Source organism: Microcaecilia unicolor, chromosome 4, assembly GCF_901765095.1.
Source record: "Microcaecilia unicolor chromosome 4, aMicUni1.1, whole genome shotgun sequence".
In the NCBI taxonomy this organism is placed as follows: Eukaryota; Metazoa; Chordata; class Amphibia; order Gymnophiona; family Siphonopidae; genus Microcaecilia; species Microcaecilia unicolor.
The window spans coordinates 59,558,974-59,584,949 of record NC_044034.1 but is presented as its reverse complement, the minus strand read 5'-3'; the positions used below and the strand labels follow the sequence as shown (position 1 = coordinate 59,584,949).

Here is a 25,976-nt window from a genome sequence, read left to right as displayed (position 1 = left end):
GAAATCTTTACATGCTCTTCAAAGAGCATAGAATGTTTCTCATTTTGCACACATTACTCCTGTTTTGGTTCATCTTCATTGGTTACCTATCCGATTTAGGATACATTTTAAGATTCTCACCCTGATATTTAAAGCATTATATGATGAAGTTCAGTTCTGTATTTCCTCCCTTTTAAGAATCCATAATCCATTATGCCCATTAAGATCTGCTAATAAAGGATTGCACCAACTTAGCTTGTATTCAGAAAATTTCTTATAAAGCACATTTTTCCAGCAAGCCTTCCCTGATATGAAGCTTTGAAAGCATACTCAGATGTATACAGTTCTTATTTATTTGTGACATTTATATCCCACATTAACCCAAACAAGTTTGAGCTCAATGTGGCTTACAATAAACAGTACAGGATACCTGTCGGACTGGTTCCGATCCACTGAACACTTTTCATGTACTGGGATTGAGACTGCTCTGACAGAACCACTACACTTTGCATATTGGTTACAGGCGCCAACAAACCAGTTACCCCCTCTGGGTCCTTACAAATACATTTTGAATCCTTTAAGAAAAACATGGCACTGGATAAGCAAAACCTATAAATGGGACAGATCGGTGTCGCCCCTGTTGCCAATCCGGGGTAACCTGGCATTCCCAGAGGGGGGGTCCTCGATCCTATTTAAAAAATGGTCAGCGCGAGGGATCCGGTTTCTATTTCAGGTAGTAACAGAGCAGGGGTTAATGAAACCGTTTCAGACCTTATGTGAGGAGTTTGGTCTGGAAGGGGGCGATACATTTGCATACCTACAGCTAAGTCATTATGTCCGTTCGTTGCCGGACGGCTCCCTGGCCAGGGGTGTGTGGGAATTGCAGGACGCTTTGTTGGGGTTGGAGGCGCAGCAGAGAACTCCACTGAAATACTACCATAGCTGCTTGCGAGACTCTCTAACACCATTGGACACTACTCTCATATGCGATAGATGGTCCAGGGAGCTTCGTTGGTGTTTGACATCACAACAGTTGGAGATTTGTTTGAAATCGTCCCAGGGAGTGACTGAGAATGCAGCATGGACAGAGATGAACTACAAATTCTTGCTGCGCCTCCATATTTCACCCCACAGAGCTTTCAGAGCAACTTTGCGAGAGTCAGATGATTGCCCTAAATGTGGGGGTCCGGGAGCATCCCTGGGACACATGTTTTGGTCATGTCCATTGGTGTGCTCATTTTGGCTGGCAATGGGCGGACAGGTGTCGGGCATGTGGAAGGTACGGTGGAGGCCTACTCCAGGCCAACTATTTGATACCTTTCTGGTGCAAGGGCCGCCACCAGAGGGCCTGAGGGCTTTTTTAAGGAGAGCTGTGTTGATGGGGAAAAGAACAATTTTACAGCAATGGATAACACGAGAAGCCCCCTGCACATCACACTGGCGTAGCGCCATGATGCAGTGCTGTTCAGTGGAGAAACAGAGGATCCGGGACCTGGCCTCTGTAAGGGGAGACCGTTTTTGTAAGGTTTGGTCACCGTTCTGGGACTCACTTACTTCCACAGCAAAAAGCAGGATTTTGAATTGTTAGGGGAGGGAGGGGGGAGGGGAATCAGTTGGAGAGTTTGTTTGGAAGCAAAGGAAGAGGGAGGGGAGGGGGGGAGAAAAATGAAAATCATAGGTTCTGCGTATGTTTGAGCAGATTTGATATTTTCTTCTTTGTTAGATAACAGTTTCTCTGTGAAAAGGCTTTTGTTTCTCAATGTTGTGGTCACAATATCTTGCATTGTATGAAGTTGTGCTAATAAACAATATTTAAAAAAAAAAAAAAAAAAAAAAGAGACAGAGAGTTGAGATTATGGGACAACTCATATATAATCCTGGGACGGATAACAGAGTTCACAGATTATAACATTGCAAAGGACTCCAGTGTGCCACTATGACCCAACTAAACAACAGAGATGACCTACATTGCTTACTCCAACAGCTGAATTGCACTAGAAGTCTCAGTATTAAAATTTTTTAGTATTGTTGTGCTTCACTGCTAAACCTGCTTTTCACAGATGTTATAGGTTACTAGTTCTTGCTGTAGGAGCACATGATTTTTAGTAGTCTACAAGAAGAAATACAAATTATTTAAGACCCACTATCAATTTTTGGCTTAATTTTCATCTGGTGTGGCCACTGGCTTAAGTTAAATAGTGATGCTGAATATATGGATCGTGTGGTGGTTATACCAGCAGGGTCCATTTACTAGAGGCGTACTGTCACAAATATGTGTGTAGATCACATTTTTTTTGCAATTTGGTAGGTGTAGTCTGAGATATTTAGTGTTTCTTTGAGGTAAGTTTATTAATGGTACCATATAGGATTTGAAAGATAAAGGTACAAAATTTGAAGGTGATTCTCGCTTTGATGGTAAGCCAGTGTAATTTGATTAATAAAGGGGAGGCACTTTCAAAACGAGAGATTTTGTATATGAACCTGGCTGCAGTGTTTTGAGCTGTTTGAAGTTTTTTTTCAACAGGTACTCCCTTACAGCCAGAATATATGGCATTACAATAGTCGAACTGGGATACTGTTAATGATTGTACCAATAGTCTGAATGTCTCTGATGAGAAATAGGGTCTGATCTTTTTTTAGTCTCCAAAGAGACCTGAAAAGTTTTGTGATTACTAAGGAAACTTGATTATCAAAAGTTTAAAATGTTTATCTATAATTATACCTAGAATTTTCAGATTATTGTCAATGGGGAATGAAGTGTTATCAATTGTGAAACTGTTGTAGTTGTTTTGGTCAAATAGGTTGATAATGACCATGAATTTAGTTTTTTCTTTATTTAGCTTTAGTTTGGATTCTGAGGCCCAGGTTTCCATCAAACAAGCCAAGTTTCGCCTTTGTAAGATGTCTTGCATGTTCTATTTGAAGGTTATGTATATGGTAACATCGTCAGCATATATGAATGTTTTGAATCCTGCTGTTTCTAGTCTCTTACCTAGTTCTGACATCATTACATTAAATAGAATGGGCAATAGTGGAGAGCTCTGAGGGGCGCCACAGTCCGGTGACCAAGGCCAGGATAAGGTTTCTTTCATTTTCACTGTGTAAGAACTTGATTTCAGGAACCCTTGAAACCATTTGTGGACTATACCACATATGCCAAAGTTGTCTAGTATGTTTAGTAGGATATTATGACCTACTACATTGAATGCGCTAGACACATCGAACTGCATTATTAAGATCTTAGACCCTATGGTAATTTCTTTTCTGAGATTTGATACTAGGATGGTAAGGACAGTCTTGGTGCTATAGGATGGTCTGAATCCTGATTGCAATTTGTGTAGTAGGGAGAAATTTGAAAGGTAGTCCATAGTTTGTGGTGATACTATTCCTTCCATCGCCTTTATCATCAAAGGAATGGAAGCTACTGGTCTGTAGTTTGTTACGTAAGTTGTGGTGATTGAATTGTTTTTTGGTATTGGTGTTTGGATAATACAGCCTTTATTATCAAGGAAAGTGCCATGGAATAGTAGGAAGGAGAAATGCTGCTGAAGCAAATTAATGAATATATTAGGAACTTCCTTCATAAGGTAAACTAGGACAAGGATCTAGTATGCATTTGTGAGGCTGAATATTTTAGGAGGTAATGTTTTACTGTGTCATGGGGTTGGTATTGGAAGGAAGACCAGATTCTGTTGGTGACTATGCCTGTATGTGTGTCTAACTGTTTTTCGTAAATATCTTCATACTTGATTTTTAATTTGAGTACTCCTCCGATGTTAATTTTTTGTTCAAATAAAGTAGCCAGTTCCTCTGCTGTTGGTGGGGACTCTGTGGTTGTGGTCATTTCTTTTGTGGATAATAGGCTTTTTATCAGATTGAAAAGTTTACTGGTATTAAGGAAATTACTACCAGTTATTTTGTTATAGTATTAAGTTGTTACAATTTTGATCTAATTTTTATATGTTTTGATGGCAGTTTTCAAAGTTAATTTGTTTTCATGTGATTTGTCTTTAGCCCATTTTCTTTCCACTTTTCTACATTTCCTTTTCAAAAGAAGGATAGATTGATTAAACCAAGGTAAAATTTTCTGGATTGGTTTAGATGTGGATTTGAGGGGAGCTATGTTATTTAAGACATTTTCGCACAGTTGTTATTGCCTGCTGGAGGAAGAGCTGGACTGTTCAAGACATTCAACCAAAAGGTTGTGGTATTTATTTTTCCTCTAGTTTTGTAAGGAGTCACAATGCTTTTATTTTTCACTGATTTTCCCTCCAATAGAGGGAGAATTCGAGTTTACTGTGATCTGACAAGGGAGTTTGAGTCCAAGTATAGTTACTTAGATGAAAGTTGTTGTTTGCAAATTTATAGGCTAATATGTCAAGTAAGTGATCTTTATTGTGGGAGGTATGGCTGAATGGTTGTGTGAATTGTGTGTTTTTATATTAAATTTGAATAGTATATGTTTTTTTGTATCTTTTCCATGTGCACTGTTTTTTTATCTTAGTATATATGGTTATTGTTTTTAATTATGTATTATTGTAACCCGCTCAGAATTGGAGATGGTGCTGGATATAAATATTTTAAAATAAATAAACTGGCCAAGAGAGAAAAGGAAACTATATTTAAAATCAACAATTCTCTGAGTTATTCTTGCATTCTTCTAAGCTTAACCACAAACATTTATTCCTTTTTCTGAAGCACCAAGCAATGTCATACAAGCCGAGGACAGATCTCTTAATTACCTCTCACTCTCTCTGTAGGGATCTAAAGTACCTTTTTACTACTACTACTACTACTTAACATTTCTAGAGCGCTACTAGGGTTACGCAGCGCTGTACAATTTAACAAAGAGAGACAGTCCCTGCTCAAAGAGCTTACAATCTAATAGACAAGTGAACGGTCGGTCCGATAGGGGCAGTCAAATTGGGGCATTCTGGATTCACTGAACGGTAAGGGTTAGGTGCCGAACGCAGCATTGAAGAGGTGGGCTTTAAGCAAAGACTTGAAGACGGGCAGGGAGGGGGCTTGGCGTAAGGGTTCAGGAAGGTTGTTCCAAGCATAGGGTGAGGCGAGGCAGAATGAGCGGAGCCTGGAGTTGGCGGTGGTGGAGAAGGGTACCGAGAGGAGGGATTTATCCTGTGAACGGAGGTTACGGGCGGGAACGTAAGGGGAGATGAGGGTAGAGAGGTAGTGAGGGCCACTCACCACCATGCATTAAATCCAATTTCAAACTTTCCTTGTTTTCACTTACCTATGATTAACTATACTTTATTTATTTTTGCATTGGAGGCTTCACTAATTGGACAATATAACTCTTACTCCATGAATTCTATTTCTTGGCACTTTTCATAGACATTGTAAAACATTTTGTGACACTTCACCATGAAAACAGCTACACATAACAAAACTAGCATTGCATTAAATCATATAATTGGGCAGGCTTTATTTTTATCCATTTGTCTTAAGGCCCATAAAGAAATAAAATGCAACTATTGTTTCATGGCTCAGTGGTAAAAAAAAAAAAGGGATTCAATTTTACAAGTGAATAAAGAACATTAGTACAATAAAGCAAAATGTGTGGGAGTCTTTAAATAAAGGATTAGCATATAGAATAGAGAAGGCTCACAAAGAAAAATGTGTGACTACTCAGAGGCTGAAGAAGAGATGACAAGTTCATTTTCCAAGTATGCATAACCTAAGAATTTCATGAGGCTCTCAAGTCATTATGAAAGCTCATCACTCTTTTCCCCAACTGGGTGAAGTACTTCAGGCATTCTTACCAGTTCAGAGTGACCGACATGGGTGACGTACTTCAGGCATTCTTGCCAGCTCAGAGTGACAGACAGGAAAACCTTCATCTTGTGACATGCACAGTTTACTTTACAGTGGTTCTCAACCCAGTCCTCGGGACACACCTAGCTACTCAGGCTACAATGAGTATGCATGAAACAGATTTGCATAGAATGGATGAAATGCACAAATTTATCTCATGCATATTTATTGTCGATATCCTGAAAACTTGACCAACTAGAAATGTCTTGAGGTCTGGGTTGAGAACCCCTGCTTTAAAAGAATGACATTAGAAGACACACATCCATGATCAAAGATCGATATGCATCGAAAGTACTCCAAGGACACAACATAAACCATATTTATACCGAGATACATCTTAGTAAAAGTAGGTTAAACCATGAGCTCCCCATACACGTATTAGAGTGTTCCAATATATTACAGAAAACATTTTTTTTACATTTTATGCTCTTCTGTCATCAACCCTGATCATAAATAAAACATTTTGCATTATTCTAAAGAAAACTGAATACTAACTAAATTCACTGCATACATGAAATATAAGAAAATGAAACCAGTTGTGAAAATAGAAATTCGCATTTTGAATATTTCTACATGCAGATGCAATTTTCTTGTACATAATCTTCTCAGTATATTTTAAGGATAGCCTGAACATTATCAATAGCATTCATTTAAAGCAGCAGCATTAGGAAAGAAGTCTTTGACAATACAGACCTAAGGGCCTTTTTACTAAGCTACCTTAGGTGTTTACGTGCACCTAATGCACCTTAAAATGCATACTGTGGGACATACCCAGGTATCCTGCACTGCCAAATTAGCACACACTAACTGCGCTAAAAAATATTTATAATTTTTTTCAGGGGGCGGAGAGTGAGCATTCCTGTGCTAATCAGTTAGCAAAGTTACATTATCACACACTAAATGGTTAGCGCAAGAATACCACGAGCCCTTACTGTGTACAAAATGAGTGGGGTAAGTGCTCACACGGTAAAAATGGCCGCACACTAATGTAAACATTAGTACATGGCCATTAATACATAAAATACAAAAGGCCATTTTTACAGCTGCGGTAAAAGTGGCCTTAGAGTGCGGGCAAAACCCCAGGGTGTGCCAAGATCAATTTTTGCTCCAAAATGACTCCCTAAGTTTAACATCCATATTTTTTATTCTGAATTTTATTCCTGAAGGGTATTAGAATTTAAACAGGGAAAATTTTGTTTCTGGATTGTTGGGTACTTCCTACATAGTAACTGTCATTACTACCAACTCATATCAACTAGTTGCAGAATCCATGCCAATATCATCTTAATGTGTTAAGTATAACCTACACCTCAAGACTACATAAGAACATAAGAATAGCCATATTGGGTCAGACCAGTGGTCCATCTAGTTCAGTATCCTGCTTCCAACAGTGGCCAATTCAGGTCACAAGTACCTGACAGAATCACAAATAGTAGCAAGATTCATGCTATTGATACCAGGGACAAGCAGTGGCTTTCTCTATGTCTGTCTCAATAGCAGACTATGAACTTTTCCTCCAGGAACTTGTCTAAACCTTTTTTTAAACCCAGATACACTAACCACTGATACCACATCCTCTGGTAAAGAGTTCCAGAGCTTAACTATTCGTTGAGTGAAAAAAATATTTCCTCCTGTTTGTTTTAAAAGTAGTACCATGGATCTTTCTTGAGTGTCACATTTACCCATTCTACACGACTCAGTAATTTGTAGACCTCTATCATACCCAACCTCAGCTGCCTCTTTTTTTAAACTGAGTCCTAACCTCTTAAGCCTACGCTATTATTTCTATTAAATATGCACCCACCTTCCACAGGACCCCATTGATAATCAACCTTCTACCAAGATTCTGAAACATTTATTATACCAATATAGTATAAAGCGAATGCTACATACCTGTAGAAGGTATTCTCCGAGGACAGCAGGCTGATTGTTCTCACTGATGGGTGACGTCCACGGCAGCCCCTCCAATCGGAAACTTCTCTAGCAAAGTCCTTTGCTAGTCCTCGCGCGCCCGCGCGCACCGCGCATGCGCGGCCGTCTTCCCGCCCGAAACCGGCTCGAGCCGGCCAGTCCAGTATGTAGCAAGACAATATACTTCAAGGGAAGACACAACTCCAAAGGGGAGGCGGGCGGGTTTGTGAGAACAATCAGCCTGCTGTCCTCGGAGAATACCTTCTACAGGTATGTAGCATTCGCTTTCTCCGAGGACAAGCAGGCTGCTTGTTCTCACTGATGGGGTATCCCTAGCCCCCAGGCTCACTCAAAACAACAACAATGGTCAATTGGGCCTCGCAACGGCGAGGACATAACTGAGATTGACCTAAAAAAATTTACCAACTAACTGAGAGTGCAGCCTGGAACAGAACAAACAGGGCCCTCGGGGGGTGGAGTTGGATCCTAAAGCCCAAACAGGTTCTGAAGAACTGACTGCCCGAACCGACTGTCGCGTCGGGTATCCTGCTGCAGGCAGTAATGAGATGTGAATGTGTGGACAGATGACCACGTCGCAGCTTTGCAAATTTCTTCAATGGAGGCTGACTTCAAGTGGGCTACCGACGCAGCCATGGCTCTAACATTATGAGCCGTGACATGACCCTCAAGAGCCAGCCCCGCCTGGGCGTAAGTGAAGGAAATGCAATCTGCTAGCCAATTGGAGATGGTGCGTTTCCCTACAGCCACTCCCCTCCTATTGGGGTCAAAAGAAACAAACAATTGGGCGGACTGTCTGGTGGGCTGTGTCCGCTCCAGGTAGAAGGCCAATGCTCTCTTGCAGTCCAATGTGTGCAGCTGACGTTCAGCAGGGCAGGAATGAGGACGGGGAAAGAATGTTGGCAAGACAATTGACTGGTTCAGATGGAACTCCGACACGACCTTTGGCAGGAACTTAGGGTGAGTGCGGAGGACTACTCTGTTATGATGAAATTTGGTGTAAGGGGCCTGGGCTACCAGGGCCTGAAGCTCACTGACTCTACGAGCTGAAGTAACTGCCACCAAGAAGATGACCTTCCAGGTCAAGTACTTCAGATGGCAGGAATTCAGTGGCTCAAAAGGAGGTTTCATCAGCTGGGTGAGAACGACATTGAGATCCCATGACACTGTAGGAGGCTTGACAGGGGGCTTTGACAAAAGCAAACCTCTCATGAAGCGAACAACTAAAGGCTGTCCTGAGATCGGCTTACCTTCCACATGGTAATGGTATGCACTGATTGCGCTAAGGTGAACTCTTACAGAGTTGGTCTTGAGACCAGACTCAGACAAGTGCAGAAGGTATTCAAGCAGGGTCTGTGTAGGACAAGAGCGAGGAGCTAGGGCCTTGCTGTCACACCAGACGGCAAACCTCCTCCACAGAAAGAAGTAACTCCTCTTAGTGGAATCTTTCCTGGAAGCAAGCAAGATACGGGAGACACCCTCTGACAGACCCAAAGAGGCAAAGTCTACGCTCTCAACATCCAGGCCGTGAGAGCCAGGGACCGGAGGCTGGGATGCAGAAGAGCCCCTTCGTCCTGCGTGATGAGGGTCGGAAAACACTCCAATCTCCACGGTTCTTCTGAGGATAACTCCAGAAGAAGGGGGAACCAGATCTGACGCGGCCAAAAAGGAGCAATCAGAATCATGGTGCCTCGGTCTTGTTTGAGTTTCAACAAAGTCTTCCCCACCAGAGGAATGGGAGGATAAGCATACAGCAGGCCCTCCCCCCAATCCAGGAGGAAGGCATCCGATGCCAGTCTGCCGGGGGCCTGAAGCCTGGAACAGAACTGAGGGACTTTGTGGTTCACTCGAGATGCGAAGAGATCCACCAAGGGGGTGCCCCACGCTTGGAAGATCTGGCGCACCACTCTGGAGTTGAGCGACCACTCGTGAGGTTGCATAATCCTGCTCAGTCTGTCGGCCAGACTGTTGTTTACGCCTGCCAGATATGTGGCTTGGAGCACCATGCCGAGACGGCGAGCCCAGAGCCACATGCTGACGGCTTCCTGACACAGGGGGCGAGATCCGGTGCCCCCCTGCTTGTTGACATAGTACATGGCAACCTGGTTGTCTGTCTGAATTTGGATAATTTGATGGGACAGCCGATCTCTGAAAGCCTTCAGAGCGTTCCAGATCGCTCGCAACTCCAGGAGATTGATCTGTAGATCGCGTTCCTGGAGGGACCAGCTTCCTTGGGTGTGAAGCCCATCGACATGAGCTCCCCATCCCAGGAGAGACGCATCCGTTGTCAGCACTTTTTGTGGCTGAGGAATTTGGAAAGGACGTCCCAGAGTCAAATTGGACCAGATTGTCCACCAATACAGGGATTCGAGAAAACTCGTGGACAGGTGGATCACGTCTTCTAGACCCCCAGCAGCCTGATACCACTGAGAGGCTAGGGTCCATTGAGCAGATCTCATGTGAAGACGGGCCATGGGAGTCACATGAACTGTGGAGGCCATGTGGCCCAGCAATCTCAACATCTGCCGAGCTGTGATCTGCTGGGACGCTCGCACCCGCGAGACGAGGGACAACAAGTTGTTGGCCCTCGTCTCTGGGAGATAGGCGCGAGCCGTCCGAGAATCCAGCAGGGCTCCTATGAATTCGAGTTTCTGTACTGGGAGAAGATGGGACTTTGGATAATTTATCACAAACCCCAGTAGCTCCAGGAGGCGAATAGTCATCTGCATGGACTGCAGGGCTCCTGCCTCGGACGTGTTCTTCACCAGCCATTCGTCGAGATATGGGAACACGTGCACCCCCAGCCTGCGAAGTGCTGCTGCTACTACAGCTAGGCACTTTGTGAACACCCTGGGCGCAGAGGCGAGCCCAAAGGGTAGCACACAGTACTGGAAGTGGCGTGTGCCCAACTGAAATCGCAGATACTGTCTGTGAGCTGGCAGTATCGGGATGTGTGTGTAGGCATCCTTCAAGTCCAGAGAGCATAGCCAATCGTTTTGCTGAATCATGGGGAGAAGGGTGCCCAGGGAAAGCATCCTGAACTTTTCTTTTACGAGATATTTGTTCAGGGCCCTTAGGTCTAGGATGGGACGCATCCCCCCTGTTTTCTTTTCCACAAGGAAGTACCTGGAATAGAATCCCAGCCCTTCTTGCCCGGATGGCACGGGCTCGACCGCATTGGCGCTGAGAAGGGCGGAGAGTTCCTCTGCAAGTACCTGCTTGTGCTGGAAGCTGTAGGATTGAGCTCCCGGTGGACAATTAGGAGGTTTTGAGGCCAAATTGAGGGTGTATCCTTGCCGGACTATTTGCAGAACCCACTGATCAGAGGTTATGAGAGGCCACCTTTGGTGAAAAGCTTTCAACCTCCCCCCGACCGGCAGGTCGCCCGGCACTGACACTTGGATGTCGGCTATGCTCTGCTGGAGCCAGTCAAAAGCTCGCCCCTTGCTTTTGCTGGGGAGCCGCGGGGCCTTGCTGAGGCGCACGCTGCTGACGAGAGCGAGCGCGCTGGGGCTTAGCCTGGGCCGCAGGCTGTCGAGAAGGAGGGTTGTACCTAAGCTTGCCAGAAGAGTAGGGAACAGTCCTCCTTCCCCCAAAAAAATCTTCTACCTGTAGAGGTAGATGCTGAAGGCTGCCGGCGGGAGAACTTGTCGAATGCGGTATCCCGCTGGTGGAGATGCTCTACCACCTGCTCGACTTTCTCTCCAAAAATATTGTCCGCACGGCAAGGCGAGTCCGCAATCCGCTGCTGGAGTCTATTTTCCAGGTCGGAGGCAAGCAGCCATGAGAGTCTGCGTATCACCACACCTTGAGCAGCGGCCCTGGACGCAACATCAAAGGTGTCATACACCCCTCTGGCCAGGAATTTTCTGCACGCCTTCAGCTGCCTGACCACCTCCTGAAAAGGCTTGGCTTGCTCAGGGGGGAGAGCATCAACCAAACCCGCCAACTGCCGCACATTGTTCCGCATGTGTATGCTCGTGTAGAGCTGGTAAGACTGGATTTTGGCCACGAGCATAGAGGAATGGTAGGCCTTCCTCCCAAAGGAGTCTAAGGTTCTAGAGTCTTTGCCCGGGGGCGCCGAAGCATGCTCCCTAGAACTCTTAGCCTTCTTTAGGGCCAGATCCACAACTCCAGAGTCGTGAGGCAACTGAGTGCGCATCAGCTCTGGGTCCCCATGGATCCGGTACTGGGACTCGATCTTCTTGGGAATGTGGGGATTACTTAATGGCTTGGTCCAGTTCGCAAGCAATGTCTTTTTCAGGACATGGTGCAAGGGAACAGTGGACGCTTCCTTAGGTGGAGAAGGATAGTCCAGGAGCTCAAACATTTCAGCCCTGGGCTCGTCCTCCACAACCACCGGGAAGGGGATGGCCGTAGACATCTCCCGGACAAAGGAAGCAAAAGACAGACTCTCGGGAGGAGAAAGCTGTCTTTCAGGAGAGGGAGTGGGATCGGAAGGAAGACCCTCAGACTCCTCGTCAGAGAAATATCTGGGGTCTTCTTCTTCTTCCCACGAGGCCTCACCCTCGGTGTCAGACACAAGTTCACGGACCTGTGTCTGCAACCGGGCCCGGCTCGACTCCGTGGAGCCACGTCCACGATGGGGGCGTCGAGAGGTAGACTCCCTTGCCCGCATCGGCGAAGCTCCCTCCGCCGACGTAGTCGGGGAGCCCTCCTGGGAGGTGGCCGCAGTCGGCACCGCACGCGGTACCGACGTCGGGGACCTCACCCCGGGCGATGGGCCAGCCGGCGCCACGCTCGACGGTACCGGAGGCGCAAGCACCGCCGGTACCGGAGGGGTAGGGCGCAACAGCTCTCCCAGAATCTCTGGGAGAACGGCCCGGAGGCTCTCGTTCAGAGCGGCTGCAGAGAAAGGCAGGGAGGTCGATGCAGGCGTCGACGTCAGAACCTGTTCCGTGCGTGGAGGCTGGTCCGGGCTGTCCAGAGTGGAGCGCATCGACACCTCCTGAACAGAGGGTGAGCGGTCCTCTCGGTGCCGATGCCTGCTGGGTGCCGACTCCCTCGGCGACCCAGAGCTCTCGGTGCCGACGCGGGGAGGAGACCGGTGTCGATGCTTCTTTGACTTCTTCTGAAGCATGTCACCGGAGCTCCCCGGCACCGACGAGGAGGACGTAGAATCCATCCGTCGCTTCCTCAGGGCAGAGGTCGAAGCAGGTCGATCCCGGGGGGGCTGTACCGCAGGAGCCCTCAGGGTAGGGGGAGACCCACCCGAAGGCTCACCGCCACCAGCAGGGGAATGGACAGCCCTCACCTGCACTCCACCCGATGCACCACCGTCCGACGACATCAGGAGACGAGGTCCCGGTACCACCGACGTCGATGCAGCTATCCGATGTCTCGGCGCCGATGCAGAGGGCCGATGCACTCGATGCACTGGCGGCCAAGGATGAAGGTCTGGACGCTGATGACATCGATGCACACGATGACCCCGGTGCCGATGCCGACGAAGAGCCCGAGAACAAAACGTTCCACTGGGCCAATCTCGCTACCTGAGTCCGCCTTTGTAACAGGGAACACAGACTACAGTTCTGAGGACGGTGCTCGGCCCCCAGACACTGAAGACACGAAGAGTGCCTATCAGTGAGCGAGATTACCCGGGCGCACTGGGTGCACTTCTTGAAGCCGCTGGAAGGCTTCGATGTCATGGGCGGAAAATCACGCCGGCGAAATCAAAATCCGAAATGACGAATTTGGAGCACCAAAAACTTTAAGGGAGAAAAATCTCGACCGAGGCCGAAAAGAGGCCTACCCCGACGACGAAAGAAAACTTACCGGGGCAAAAACTGGAAACACGGGAAGGGGCGAACGAAACCCAAGGGGGTTTCCGGAGCACTTCCCGAACAAATCTAGAACTTTTCCGAAGAAAAAAAACACGTCTATTTTAAAACGGACGCGCGAGGTCGACTCTCCGGGGCTCGACACGACAAAAACACAGCCGTACCGAGTGCGGACGAAAGAAGACTGGCCGGTTCGAGCCGGTTTTGGGCGGGAAGACGGCCGCGCATGCGCGCGGGCGCGCAAGGACTAGCAAAGGACTTTGCTAGAGAAGTTTCCGATTGGAGGGGCTGCCGTGGACGTCACCCATCAGTGAGAACAAGCAGCCTGCTTGTCCTCGGAGAAAAATAGTAATTTTAGCTTGAAATTAAAAGTGTTATCATTGTGCAGTGGTTTATATTTCAGTGACTTCAAGAGGGACTCTATTAATCCCGATTTGTCAAGGCCGGGGACATAAAATTTTCTTATAAGATGGGTGGCAACCAAAATATTTTTAGGCATCAGGATAAAAACATGGTCCCGATAACTACTACTTACTACTACTACCGTATTCTTGCTTTTACATTAGAGTCTAAATGTCCTTATTTGTTTATATATTTTATTTCTCTCTCATTCTTTGCTTTATTTTTAGTCATCCTTCTCTCTTCTCCTTCCCTCACCCCCTATACAATTCTTCCTCCCCCACCCCCATGTTTCACTCTTCACCAGCCTCTTTTTCCCCAGCTCATCCCTCTTCAGCTTTTCAGCAAATCTGCTCTTTTTTGACTCCTCCCCAGCCAGGCCCCAACAGCAGTGACATCTTGGCCTTCTCCACAGAGGTGGAGCAGCAACATCTTTGCCCATTCCTGAAACATCAGTTACCATCAGCACTGAGGTAGCCTAAGACCACAAATTCTATACCCAGGAATATTTTTTCCAATACAAAGTCTCTGCATATTTTAATTTCATTCATATTCTCTGTACTAAAGATAAAGAGTTCTGGTTTTATCCTTTCCAAAAAGGCACATTATCCTCCATTGTTCTTAATATACAGCTCAACCAAAATTTGAAGTCTAGCCTAAGCTTAAATTTTAAGAATTTATTAATGCTTCAAAATATATTTTAAAAATGCTTCAAAAGGATCAACTGAGCCAAGGGCAGTTTCATTTCTATTAAATTTTCTCACATTTCTTGTTTACATTGCTGAAAAAAAATCAACTAATCAACTTCTAAATCAATAGGCCATCATAATAATTCAAGTAATGTGTGATTTTAATGCACTAATGAATTACCATTCCATTTTCTGTTATTTGCTCTAAGAGAGAAATAAAATGCATCAGCTCCAGAGCATATTAAATGCTTTATGCATTTGTTTATTGGAATAGCCAGCAGGCCAGAAAAAAAAAGCCAATTTAAAAGAAAAAGAAATGTGGAAGATAAGACAATGAAGGGACTGGTAGTCTGCTAAGCTGCTTAAAAACAGATTACTTTTATAGCTTATCAGGTCAACAGAATAAGTGCTCTACAGTTTATGAGACAAGCAAATGGCCGTTAAATTATAATCAAGCTTGCTCTGGTCTGTTTGGGCAAGCCTTGTAATTTTAAAAAGTGTTTTGTTACTATGCTTCACTTCATGCCATCACAATGGCGGTGAAAACAATTCTAGCATGCTGTTCATTACCATCGTTACGCATAGAAGAACCCTTCACAAAATTCAAATCTAGCCTCAAAACTTAATTATAATTAAACTCTGGAATTTGTTGCCAGAGAATGTGGTCAAGGCGGAGCTTAGCGGAGTTTAAAAAAGGTTTGGACAGCTTCCTAAAGGAAAAGTCCATAGACTGTTATTAAATGGACTTGGGGAAAATCCACTATTTCTGGGATAAGCATTATAAAATGTTTTGTACATTTTTGGGATCTTGCCGGGTATCTGTGACCTGGATTAGCCACTGTTGGAAACAGGATGCTGGGCTCAATGGACCTTTGGTCTTTCCCAGTATGGCAATACTTATGTACTTTTCTTTTTCAGGATGCATATAACCAGTAATATACTACTTTCATGCCTTTTAGCGGACAGTTCAAAGAGTGCTGCTACACTTATATTCTTTTCATTGACTTTACTATTTATTGATGTATTTAATTTCTCCTTTTCCTATTGTAAACCACCCAGGAAAGGAATTGATGGACAGTATATCAAGTCTTATTGAAGTTGAAACTTGATTGTTGGAGGTTAGATCTAACAAAAACTTAGGCACCCAAGGTGTGCTAACATCCAAACACTCTCAATCAATTTCAACAACTACAAATGACAGCCATAATCAGAAATTCTGAAATTAAAAAGGGGTTGCATTTTTATTTGTATGCAAACCTTAAGCTGCAGTGTTAATATTCCCCTTTAAAAACATCCCCCTCCACACCCCACCCACCCAACCTTTTCCCCAAGGTTCAGGAGACATCCAGCAACACGTGAACCCACCATTATTTATTTATTTATTACATTTGTATCCCACATTTTCCCACCTATTTGCAGGCTCAATGTGGCTTACATAGTACCGTAAAGGCGTTCGCCAATTCCGGTATGAACAAATACAGTAATGTTGTGGTAGAATAAGGTTCGTGTTTACAGACACATTAGGGAATCATAGAGAGGAAGAGTTATTATATGTCCATTACGAGCTTTGGTTTCATTGTGTTGCAGGGTAAAGGCATTTAAGTTGGGTCGGTAGGGTATGCCTTTTTGAACAGGTTAGTTTTTAATGATTTCCTGAAGTTTAGGTTCCAATCTCCTGGTACTCGGATGAGCACCCCTCCTCCAAAGTGACAAAGAAAGAACGGAGATACAGAGATGAAATAGCACAGAAGGAAATAATCAACGATCAGGGCCTTTTAGCACTACAGTAATTTATGGACTGCCAGCTTAAAGCACAGAGGCAAGATCATTTATGGTAGAGCACTGAAAAACTATTCTGTCAGCTGAAATCTACATGAGATGGAAGAAAAGAAAAAGTGGAGGGAAGAGATACTACCAACAGGAAGTTATAGCAAAGGAGAAGAGGGACATAGCAAAAGTCTTAGAAAAATCATTTTATTGACGCATAAAGAGGAACCGACAACCCAGCAAACCATACAGCAGAGAACAGCAGCACTATGTGTTTACAAATATAACCTATACCCTGAACAAAAACTATGAGAATATAAAAGACAGATCAAATGAAGGCGGTATGGTCTCTTATGACGATTTTCCATTAACTAGCGAAAGATTTAAAGCCCCAAACCCCCGCCCCTTCCTACCTGCAAAAGGAAGATAACTCCCCCAACAATAAATCCCAATAAATAACATAAATAAAATGAAATAAACACAGTGGTCGGGTATGTGTGTGTCATGGACTATATGTGTAATTCATTGAGTCACCTATTCACAATAAAAATCATTGTTTTAACTAATCTATACGTCTGCCCCATTGTTTGAATAGAGCCTATTTTCCCCACCCTTTTTTTGTTTTCGCTTTTTTGTCCTGTGGGGATCAAGTGCACCTCCACACTCCGTGTGGTTTTTCTCTAATTCATTGTATACCATACTACAAGCTTTAGATGGCAATGTCGTAATTTAAGTCTCCCAGATAGCCAGGAAGCCCTTTCCATTTTAAAGAAAAAAACTTGCCTCCAACAGCATCAAGTCAGAAAACAAATTCTTCCACTGCCAAAAGGTTGGTGGATTATCCTGAATTTAATGTTGCATTAAACACTTCTTCCCAATCCTACATGCTTTGTTAAATAATAGCCATCCACTTTTGACAAGAGTTGCACATCTGTCCACCTTTCCAAATAGCACTTTCCAACGAGAGGGCGCGTAGGGATTTCTTGAGTAAATTACTTAAGTAGTACAGTACCATGGACCAAAATCTTTGTGTTGTGAAGGCAAGAACCACAACACATGAGTGATCGTGTTACCTAAGAGTTTACATTTTGAACAGATAGGAGATGTAGCACAGCCTACATGGTAGGCCTGCACCTTTGAGAAATGTATCCTGGTAATTCTACAAAAATTACATTCCCTTAGAACAGCCCCATGAGCCACACCTGGGACAGATTTTAAAGCATAGCTAATATCTATTGATTTCAAATCCAAGCCCAGTTCCATAGTGCATCTGTGTGCAATCTTATCATATATCTTAATGGGTAATATACGATACAATGCTTTGTGTAAGAGGGCCACAGAGGGCCTACAAGGAACATCTTCACACATACAAGGAGTGACACGGGCTGTACATTCTGCAGCAGGACATGTTTTTCCACTCCTACCCTAGCTGATGTAAAATGTAAGCATTTTTCTAAACTCATATGCACCTTTCCTTAAATTTGTCACCTTATTTTCTAACTCCTCTTAGGGGCAGATGCAGCAACCAAACGTAAAAAAATCAAAATCGTTAAAGTCCCTAACGATTTTTAAAAAACGAAGAATGCACCAAAAAAAAAAGTCACACATGCTCAGATCGGTATTCAAACGTACAATGTATCAAAGAATCACAATACACATCGGTAATCAGCCCCTAAATCATGCGCAGAGCAGCCAAGCGTTTTGCTGGCTGCTCTGCGCATGCTGCAAACGTAAAAACAAACAAAAAAAAAAGCCACAACACATACACGTGGCTACCCGGTCAGCAAAATCCAAAAACAAAGGATCGGGAGGGGGCAAGGGCGCTCATCAGGAGCGTCCTGTATGGACGGCCCTGCCCCCCCCCCCCGCTGCTCCCCACTTTCCGCCGCTCCCCCCCCCCCCCCCCGAAAAAGCAAAATGCTAGCTGCCCCGGTCCCCCTCCCTTCCCTTCCTGTTCCTGTGTTCTGCAGAGCTAACTCCGCCTCCCGTCATTCTTTCGCACCGTGCCCCGCCCCCGCTGCCCCCCCTGAGGTCGACTACGCCGCTCCCCCCCTCCACCGAGACCCCCCTCCCTATTAACGACCCGAGCAGCGCCTCTCACCTCTCTCAGAAGCGCTGCACGGGCAGGAAGATCTATTGTGTTGGTTGTAGAGTCTCCATGACGTCTCTTCTAACCTGGCCCAGGCCCCGCCTCCTTCTGACGTAAGTAACCTACGTCAGAAGGAGGCGGGGCCTGGGCCAGGTTAGAAGAGACGTCATGGAGACTCTACAACCAACACAATAGATCTTCCTGCCCATGCAGCGCTTCTGAGAGAGGTGAGAGGCGCTGCTCGGGTCGTTAATAGGGAAGGGGGTCTCGGTGGAGGGGGGGAGCGGCGTAGTCGACCTCAGGGGGGGCAGCGGGGGCGGGGCACGGTGCGAAAGAATGACGGGAGGCGGAGTTAACTCTGCAGAACACAGGAACAGGAAGGGAGGGGGACCGGGGCAGCCAGCTAGCATTTTGCTTTTTCGGGGGGGGGGGGGGGGAGCGGCGGAAAGTGGGGAGCAGCGGGGGGGGGGGCAAGGCCGTCCATACAGGACGCTCCTGATCAGCGCCCTTGCCCCCTCCCGATCCTTTTTTTATTTGATGTGTTTGCTGATGTCCTTTGGACCAATCACAGCGCTTTTAGCTCTGCTAATGCGCTGGGATTGGCTCAAAGTTTGTTTATTTTTTCACTTAATGATTTTTCCTGGCACAGAGCTGTCCTAACGAGAGGTCCAGACCTCTCGTTAGATTTCCTGCCTTTTTCCTGCGTAAAGGCAATCGGAAAAGGTTAGTGCATGTCGTTTCAATGGGGTTTTCACACTAATTGCTCATCTCCATTCCGTTTTCGTTAGCTGCTGGCTTCCTCGGTAAAAGCCCTTTGATGCATGCAACGGATCAAATTTTCCTCGTTGGAGGGTCATTAAAGGCTCATTTAGCTTTAGTGCATCTGCCTCTTAGTCTCTTACCTATCTATCTGTTAATCATCTCTCTGACCTCATGTGCAACTTTCTTTAAATTACTCACCTTACTTTCTTACCTATCTATATGTTCCTCTTTGCTTTACCCTTCACTATCAATTAAAATGCTCTATTACGTATTGAGTTGACATTGTAAGTAGTATACTATGCCATACTTTGTACTGTTATTTGAATATTTTTACTGCTGTAACTGCCTATTGCTCATGTTTGATCTATTCTTAATGTACACCGCCGAGTGAATTCCTTCAAAAAGGCAGTAAATAAATCCTAATAATAAATAATCTTCAAAAAATTCCTTTAGCTTGTTTTCCACCCCATATGCAAAACAGAACTTCTGTAATGTGCGAATGGGTAACTTGTATATAAACATATATCCTGTTGGGAAACTAAAAGATCCTGTTGTAAGATACAGAAAGGTATTATAGTTCCATATTCTCATAAAGTATGTGTTAGAAGACTAATCCCCTCATTACTGAAACACAACACTTATCATCCAAGAAGGGAAATCTAAGTTACCCCTTATGGGAAGGATATCTGAAGCCTTACAGTCAGTGCCAGGTTGACATCAACATATGCCATACCTTCAGGGGTCTCAATAAAGAGCTAAAATTAGCAAGCAGCCTATTCATAGGGGCATGTAGGAGGAAATGAAAATGTAATGGATAGAAGAACTCCTTTTCAAAAGTCATCCAGGACAAAAGTCCAGTCCCTAAGATGTCATAACAGGCGTGCCCAGTTATATAGTTTCAGGTTTGACAACCCTAAACCCTAAATCCAAATACTTTATTAATCTATAATGTTGGTTTCCTGCCCCCTGCTCAGCAGAATTTCATGAGCTCTTTATTCACGTTTGTCATTATGCAATATCCAAAGGGATACTACTACTACAAATTATTTCTATAGCGCTACCAGTCATACGCAGCGCTTCACAACTGAACATGAAGAAAAAACAGTCCCTGCTCAAAAGAGCTTACAATCTAAATCAGGACAGACAGACAGGACAAATAAGGGATAAGGGTAGGACAGACAGATAGGACACATAGGGAAAAGGGACTATTGAAGCGAGGAAGACAAGATAAAGGTTACGAGCAGGTGACAAGTTAGGAATTAAAAGCAGCATCACACAGGTAGGCCTTTAGCCCGGATTTGAAGGCGGCCAGGGATGGAGCTTGACATAGTGGCTCAGGAAGTCTGTTCCAGGCATAAGGTGCGGCGAGATAAAAGGAACGGAGTCTGGAGTTAGCGATGGAGGAGAAGGGTGCAATTAGGAGAGATTTGCCTAGTGAACGGAGTTCCTGGGAAGGAGTGTAGGGAGAGATGAGGGTGGAGAGGTAGTGAAGAGCAGCAGAGTGAATGCACTTATAATAGTTGAAGGACATATAGCCACTTCGGGGAAAAAGGTCATATGGTATAAACAAATTTGTCCACTTAAAGTGGTAGTGTGTGCCATTTAGCCAACTGTTGTTTGGTAGTCTAAAATAATCAGGCAATATTAACCTGATATAGTAATTTGGGATCAGAAAGGAGCTGAATCCCCAAATATCTGAAGCTATCCTGCACCCAGCACAAAGGAAGGACATAAAATTCTTATAAGGATCCAGTGAGCAAAAGAAGGATTTCTGAAATATTAAAAAACTGAAGGCGGTGTTGACCATGGACATTATTCAATCTGGAGCAAAAGAAGGTTTTCTGAAATATTAAAAAACTGAAGGCAGTGTTGACCATGGACATCATTCAATCTGGAGCAACTTACTTTAGTAAAGAGACACTTGTGGTAATCACAGTGAATATTAACAAACTATAGAGGGATTTTGTAGGTAGTCCTTTTCTCCAGTAGCAAGGAGGTCAATATTTGGCAACTAAGGTTTAATCCCAAAAAATGCAGGGTCATGCACTTGGTTCGCAAAAATCCGAGGGAACGGTACAGTATAGGGGGTGTAGTGCTTCAGTGTGCCAAGGAAGAGCGGGTCTTGGGGGTGATTGTGTCAAACGACCTTAAAGCTTTCAAACAGGTAGAAAAGGTGACGGCCAAAGCCAGAAGGATGCTTGGGTGCATAAAGAGAGGTATGACCAGCAGGAAAAAGGAGGTGATATTGCCGTTGTATAAGTCTCTGGTGAGGCCTCATTTGGAGTACTGCATGCAGTTCTGGAGACCACACCTACGGAAGGATATAAACAGGATGGAGTCGGTCCAGAGGGCAGCTACGAAATTAGTTAGCCGTCTTAAATGCAAAAATTATAGGGACAGGCTTATGAACCTCAACATGTGTACACTGGAAGAGAGGAGGGAGAGAGGAGACATGATAGGAACGTTTAAATATCTCAAGGGCATTTATGTACAGGAAGAGAGCCTTTTTCAAATGAAGGAGAATTCTGGAATGAGGGGGAATATGACAATGTTAAGAGGGAATAGACTTAGGAGTAACCTAAGGAAGTATTATTTCACAGAGAGGGTGGTGGATCCCGGTGGAGGTGGTGGAGTCGAGGACTGTTCCAGAATTTTAAAAGGCATGGGATAACATTGTGGGATTGTTTAGGAACAAGAATTAGGGGTTACAGAGGATGGGTGGACTGGATGGGTCATATCGCCTTTATCTGCCATCATGTTTCTATGTTTCTATAATTCAAAGCTGCAGCCACCATGAAGATAAGTAGATGGTTTATTGCTTATCATTATGTCCAATATGTAACTGGTGATGCAGCTGAGTTTCAAATGCGGGTCATCCACAATAGAGAAATGCACAGTTATATCTTTTTGCATATTGCTAGAACATTGGTGTATGCTAGTCTGATTGTTGGTTTTGGATCTGCAAATTCATCAAGGTGGTCAGTAGTTATCACTCAGACATGAGTGCAGAGTCCTGATGCAGGTCATACAGCCGAAACACGGCCCTCGTGTCAGGTGATTACCATGTAGAATTACACATTGTAGACATGAACAGGTAGCTTCAGCAAACATGCACTACTGAAGAGTAAACCCTTCTCCTACTGGAATCTACCTGGGTAGTGGGGGCAGGAGTTTAGAAGGGTTGAGACTGTGGGAGACTACTAAAGAGATAGAGGGGATGAGAGTAATGAACTTGAAACAGAAGAATTAAGAAGGGGGTGATGAATGAGAAGAGGAGGAGTATGAGAGTGGACAGGGGAAAGGATAAGAGAGAATGAGGAAAGATGGGGGATGGGGTTGAATGCAACTGATGATGAGGAAGGGCAGGATGGTAAGGGTGATACAAAAAATGAAAACTGATGGAGACCCCATGCTATACCCGGTAACTGAATCAAAGGTGTAACTCACCTCTGACAGTTAATGGGAGTCCTAGCATGACAGCAGCTTGAGGAAGGTAGACTACTAGCTACTGCCAGTGCTTTACCAAGGTGATTTGGAGCCTCATAAGTTAATTTTCTTACAGAAAAAGAATGGGGAAACAGTTGTACTAATTAGGTCCAATGGAGCCTGCAGCAAACCTCTGAGAGGATGCCCCCCGTCTCCTGAACTTTGGTTGGGGCGATGAGGTATTGGGGGGAGGGGTGAGAGTTCTGGAGAAAGATTGGATAAGACAGACCTTGAAAAATTCTCTTTCAGTCTAGCATCCAGCTCAAAAATTGAAGATCCAGAGTCTAACACTCCAAATAAACCACAGAAAAAAAAGTGAATCTGTGTTTGCACGTCCTCAAATATTAATAATAAAGGCAAAATGAAACATTATACTCAAAACCTTGCTTTTAAACTTCAATGCTGATCATAGGTGTAGAAAAACAAACTGCCAAAGTATCTGACTAGAATCTTACAAGTGTCTTATTTTCTTAACCACAGATTCTATACACCAAAAAAATGTTGAATCTTAGCATAACCACTTCCCAAGACAAGTTTGCTGACTACTATAATGTGATATATATCCATCTGTCAACATTAAAATACCTTTGGCAGATGATGCATATGTGCCTTAAGTCTCATGTTATAATTTATAGTTGCTAGAAGCGATTTTTCTTTAAATCATATACATAGATAAAAAACTGGAAAGCAATTTAAAATTAGAAACAAATGTGAACAGATATATCTAGGTCCAATAAGAAGAAATATCTTCCCAAAGGCTTCTACAAAGCAAACTCATCAACTGCAGAGCTGTTAGCACTTAAGAATAATGCATTTCCTTTGGGGAAAAGGCATGTGTCCATGCCTGACAACAGCTGAGTTGAAGTTATAGATTGACTAGAGTCAAAACATTCAGAAATCATCCAGAATTAAAAAAAAAACAAACTACATCCAGACCAGCTGTCCCCAGGTCCTTTATTCAACTAAAAAAAACTGGATGCTTCAAATTCTGCTGGACCATCATGAGGTCAAATACTGCAGCTCCCACCACTCCATTACCAGGTGAAAAGCTGCAGGATGCAGCTCCCATTCCCCTGGGTCCAACAGATGTCTGCTGAAGAAATCCACCTAGAGGTTGTCCAACCAGGCAATATGCTCTTCCAACATTGTCAACAGATGCTCCTCTGCCCATGTACACAGTCGATCTCCAGAAACACCACTGCACTTTTCTTTCCTCTCTACATGTTCACAAAGGCTATTAACATGACATCGTCAGACATACTTGTGCTGCCTTTCCCTTTCCTCTAACTACAGGCAGAAAACTCTTGATGGCCAGAGAAACTGCTTTCACTTCCAAGGCAGATGATAGGCCACAGTACTTTCAACAGAACCAGCACCCTGGCAGTGACTGACCCAGGCAATGAGCTCCCAATTCCCCAGACTCACACTGATCACTACCGCCCAGTCTGGCAGATATAGTGGAACACTGTTCTGAAAATGCCAAAAGGAGAGACCAGTGCCTTTTGAGGAATGATGAGAAAGAAAGCCGAACCTCAGACTTCTAAGGCTATGGGGACCAATGCAACAGTAAAGAGTGCTGGAGCAGCCTCATATGAGCCCATGTCCATGGAATTACTTCCACCACCATTGCCATAGAGCCAAGAAGCAGCAGATAGTTCCAGGTTCTTGGCCCTTGAGTTGCACAAAATATGCTCACCTGATCCTCAAGGCTTGAAAGGGAGCCAGGTAATTCTTGGTGAAGTTCATAACTCAAGCAACATAGTAACATAGTAGATGACGGCAGAAAAAGACCTGCATGGTCCACCCAGTCTGCCCAACAAGATAAACTCACATGTGCTACTTTTTGTGTATACCTTACCTTGATTTGTACCTGTCCTTTTCAGGGCACAGACCGTATAAGTCTGCCCAGCACTATCCCCGCCTCCCAACCACCAGTCCCGCCTCCCACCATCGGCTCTGGCACAGACCGTATAAGTCTGCCCACAACCATCTCCGTCTCCCGCCACCGGCTTTGCCACCCAATCTCGGCTAAGCTCTTTAACTGGGATTAACAGTAAATTCAGACATAACAAGTCACTCACATTTGGCATGTGACACATGCATTTGTACCCCTTCTCACACTCCCATGCAGACGTGCCCTCACACTTCCATGCAGACGTGCCCTCCTCACACACATTCTGGCTTCTGACTCTAGGGATGCCAACTGACTGGCTTTTGTATAGCCTGGCCAGTTTTCGACAGACCCTCAAAACTGGCCAGTATTTTTTTTACTGATGCTGCAGCCATCGAGCCCTAGCAGCCCAGATGACTGATAACAAAGCCAACCTGCTGTCAGTCCCTCCCCCAAGCAGATCCAGAATATTTCCCTCCCTTCTAACATTCTCCGCCCCCCCAACAGTACTCTACTTGCCTTGGAGTTATTGGCTGGCAGGTGGAAGCGATTGACTGCCTCCAGCCAATCACAGGTCCTTCTCTCTACCACATAAACAGGAATTTGCATTACTGGAGGTGGGATGCGGCAGACTTTGCAGGAAAGAGACTACTTTGGCTGTGACCTTCTGGGAATCCTGTTCAGAATTAATTGGCTCAGATTATCAATCAAATAAGGGTGTATCCAAATCCTTTCTTTGTGCAGAAAGATTGTAGCCACCACCAATTTCTAGAAGAATATTCTGGGGACTGCTTCCAAATTGAAGGGAAGAACTATTAGTGCACAAAACCTCAGGCACCATTTGTGACAATTCCTGATGGGTATGCGAAAATAGTCTCAGCCCAAAACTGCTCCCACTGTGCCCCCAAAAGTTAGGAGCCCAGTTGACCTGGCATCCAGAATTTTTACACCTTTGACCACTGTATACTTCACAAAAAGGAAATAAATTTAAAAGCATCAAAAGACATCTCTCATACACAAAATGCTATCAATTCAACTTGTGCTCCATGATGTACTTTCCAGATGGCCTAACAGAAAAGCATAAAAAAGGCAGAAGTTCCAAAGTTTGTTTTATCTTAGAGCCCGACCAAAATGAAGATTCTTGGTTTCTGCTGAAACTGAACCTGCAACTGAAATTGATCATTTTGTTTCAGCAGAAACCAAACCTGCTGTCCCATCCAACAGACCCCACTCTCTCTTCCCACCCAACCAAAAAGGCCCCCTACTTGAGCCCCTCCCCCTCTCTGCAGCCCCCTTTTTCCAAATCCTCCTTCCTAGTGGGCACAGCAGCATCCCCATTTGCTCCTGCATAC

The 25,976-nt window shown here is 44.7% G+C and overlaps 1 protein-coding gene across 1 annotated transcript in view; it reads right to left on the bottom strand.

Moving 5' to 3' along the window:
* DDX10 (DEAD-box helicase 10) overlaps positions 1–25,976 on the bottom strand; it is a 457,862-nt gene that overhangs the window by 330,858 nt on the left and 101,028 nt on the right. The gene's annotated exons all lie outside the window — the stretch shown is intronic.